Consider the following 3,864-nt stretch of genomic DNA (forward strand, 5'->3'; position numbering starts at 1 on the left):
GGGAATGCCAGGGCCAAAAGAATGGGAATGGGTGGGTAGGGAAGTGGGGGGCGCTATGGGGGACTTTTGGGATAGCATTGGAAATGTAACTGAGGATAATATGTAATAAAAATATTAAAAATTAAAAAAATATTCATAAAGGAAAAAAAAAGAAAAGTGTAGTTAAAAACCAGGAATATAGGATTTGTTTTGTTTTGTTTTGTTTTTGAGGTAGAAGTAAAACAAAATTCTATGTGTGGTTGAGGTCTGGATACCAAATTAAGAAAGAAAAGTCCATTCTGAGGGTAAGGGCAGGCCTGAGTTTGATCCCAGAACTACTCAGGCTTGAGAATGTGCACAGGCCTGTACTTACTCAGTGTGGCAAGATCAAAACTATTACTGTAGGCTCGGGAAAGGGTTTGAAAAATTATTTTTGTGTGGACTCTTAACTCTAAGATGATCATCCTTAAAACCTGGATTCAGGCTGTTTAGTTACATTTTAGCAAATTGTTAATTAGTGAACTTAGCATGGGACACTTTCTGCATAGGTAAAGCAAATCTATTCTGTATATGTCAGCATTTTAAAATTTTACCTGATGTGAACACATTGCACCTGCCTTAAAGCACTGGGTGTTACTCCCTTCATTGCTGGTTTGTTATTACTGAGTTCAGGTAGTTGGCTGTCAGTTTCGTATACTTTCAGTACAGGTGTTTTAGGGAATCTTCTACTCAGACCCAGTTTACAGCCAATTCAGTCTTTATTGTAGTTGGCTGAGATGACACTCAGGTATATGCAGGGGCCCAGGGGTCTTCCCCAATGTCCAGAGCGTAAGGGTTTTGAAGGCAGAAACCATGTCCTGGTATCCCACTAGGCCACTGAGGGGAGTAGGGGGTGGCTTCAAGTAAGCAATTTTACAGAAGCTAAGATAAAAGGTTAGCTGGAGGGGGTTCTAGACAAGCAGGCAATTTAATAAAAGCTAAGTCAGCTGAGGCATCTTGACCAAGAGTTCCTAGAATACTAGAGTTGGGTAATTTTCCATGGGCTTCTCCATCAAGGAGGTCAAATTTTAGTAAAACTTGAAATGGTCTCAGACAAAATACAAGATGGAGGAACCTCTCTCCTGTCCTGTCCTGTCACACTGGCCCTCTCTCCACATTTAATGTCAGAGAAGCCTCTAGAAATTAAAAGATCTGCCCATATTCTAGTAGCTGAAATGGGACTGAGGTCTCTTGGATAGAAACAGTGTGCTCTTTCTATGCAGCCAGACCACAAGGGATAATTTCATAAGAAGTTTGCCTCAGTACTGAAGTCAGCCAGATCTTTCAAGTAGAACTCTGTAAAGAGAATATTTAAAAGCAAACCTTACATACAAGTTCTTAGAAAAAGTGAATTCTGGCCAGGTGGTGGTGGTGCACGCCTTTAAGCCCAGCACTCAAAATGCAGAGGCATGTGGCTACATAGAAGTCCTGTCTTCAAAGCAAAACAAATAGCAGTACATTCTTTTGAGGATTGGAGAAAAGGAGTAAAACCCTTGTCATTACAGGTGTGACAGTATTGCTCTACAGAACACGCATGCAAGTTGGGGGGATGTGAGAGGCCACCCTGAATCCCCAAGAGTTGGCTAGGCAAGCAAGCAGAAACAGATGAAGTCTGGGTTCAGCCAAGAGACCGTGTCTCAATATATAAGGTGGAGAGTCACCTGAGGTCAGCCTTGATCCTCCGCGTGCACGTCCACGCACGTGGGAGCACAAATATGTATGTAGCACACTATATTCATGCAGAAAGAGGTTAACTTTTATCAGCTGGGTGACAAGGAGTTAATAGCTAGAAATTTCCCTTTAGTTATTCTTGCAAACTAAAAACTCCTGCATCTCAATGCCTCTTGATAGTATGCCTTTGTGTTCACAGCAGTAAATATACATTCTCCAGGGCTGTCTTTGGGGCCTGTGCTAATTTTCTATCACAGGTGTGAGATTTACTTTAATTATCATAATGAACTACTAAAGGGGTCAGCCTTGTACCCATCTGGTCCTAATCCAGGCAAAAGGCTTCTATGCCCCAGGCTAATATTTCCAATTGTCAGTGGCCCTGACTTTTCCTGATGCTGGATTTTAATCTCATCTACCATTTGTGGAGCTGCGGAAAGACTTCCTGACCCCCTCATTATGCTCTCCCTACACATATGCCTCAGGATGTCAGGACTAAGTGGCATCACAATAAAGACATCATCAATTGATCTCCAGGTCAGAGAGAGACCCCTGTGTCTTTCATGTCATTCCCTCAGTGCCCATTCCCGGTCTGTGGGAGGGGAGACGTGGCCTTTAAAGTAGTTTCTAGAGGCTTTTGACAGACTTTAAGATATCTGTTTTCCCTCACATACCAATCACTTTGACTCCCTGTAAGTGTGTCTGCTTCCCTACATACCAAGTAAAATACCTAAATAGAAATTGCTTAGGAAAAAAATTTCAACCCTATCTACCTAGAGGTAGTGTTTAGAATATAGGAGGTAGTATGGAATATAAGTTCAAAACTGAGCCACACTTCAGATGCAAGCTTGCTACCCAGATGGCAGCTGGCTGAAAATTGAAGCTCTCACTTTAATTTCATTAATTTGTTATAGCAGAGCTCAGGGAAGAATGTTTATTTTTCTTTTTTAATAATAAAAGGACAGAGGTGAACAGTCTGCTGGTCAAGGCTGGTGGAAGGGCACAACTCCAGACCCTCTTTGGGCACTTTTTTTTTCCAGGAACCTTGGGTGTCAGCTATCACATTTTAACTGCTCTTTGAGTTGTGTGACTTGGGTTTTCTGAACAGGCTCTCTCTATGGAGCCTGGAACTTGAAACTCTTCTACCTCAGCCTTCTATGTGGTGAGATGATAGATAGAGTCAGCAGGCTCTTAGGTTTTATGGCAGCATTCTTATGTCAGCTAATTGATGTTTACATTGGTATCCATATCCCTCAGCACTTCTCCCTTTGCAGGTGTCAGGGCTACCAGGTCTTAGGTTGGAGGTCTACTGTCTGTCTAATCATATGGTTGGTTGCCCATGGCAAGCATCATCTCAAAATACTCACTCAGGAAATTACACTATCTTAGGAGCTGCCACAAAAACATCCCAGTAGTTTTAGGGGGCAATGTAAGACACAATGTAAGAACAATGTGTAGGGGGCATATGTAAGACAAGTATAAGAACAATGTCAGACACAACAGTGTCACAAAGGCCCACTGCAAAACAGCTTTTCTCTGGTAGAACAATTCTTATGCCTTCCTTGGTTTGTACCAGCCTGCTTCTCTCAGGCCTTATTGATGAGATGCTTAGGTTTAAAGCATTTGAGACAGAAAGACTGCTGGTATGCATACAAAATACTTCTGGATAATGTGCTAAGCTTCATGTTCATGCCAAAACATGGTTTTAAAGCAACAAGGACGACAGAATTAAAGCCACTCAAACCAAAACCAGTTTAGTGCTCTTAGTGAATTCAGTTTGAAAACTCAGTTTTTACTCTGAAAAGTCTAGGGAGTAAAATTAATGGAGTTCTCAGGTGAACATATGCCAATTACGCTAAACCCCTCACGGAAGGTATCAAGCCAGATTAGTTGGTCTGAGTCCTCAGAGTCCCCTTAACAGTCTCAGTCAGTACAATTTTGGTTCCTTTTGACTTTATAGCTAAGAGAACTGGAAGACTCAACAATGGACTTCAAGCCTTCTAATATTTATTAACCCAGCAAGTAAAACCTCTACATCCAGCTTCTGTTTTCTTTTTGCACACCCATCTACATTTCACTACACAATGGGGCTGGAGTTTTGGCCATGACACCAGCATTTTAGCTTTGACTTTGAGACTACTGTTTTCTGTGGATGCCAGATTGTGTTCTAGAGATTTT

The sequence above is a fragment of the Mus caroli genome, chromosome 3 (genome assembly GCF_900094665.2).
Source record: "Mus caroli chromosome 3, CAROLI_EIJ_v1.1, whole genome shotgun sequence".
Taxonomy (NCBI): domain Eukaryota; kingdom Metazoa; phylum Chordata; class Mammalia; order Rodentia; family Muridae; genus Mus; species Mus caroli.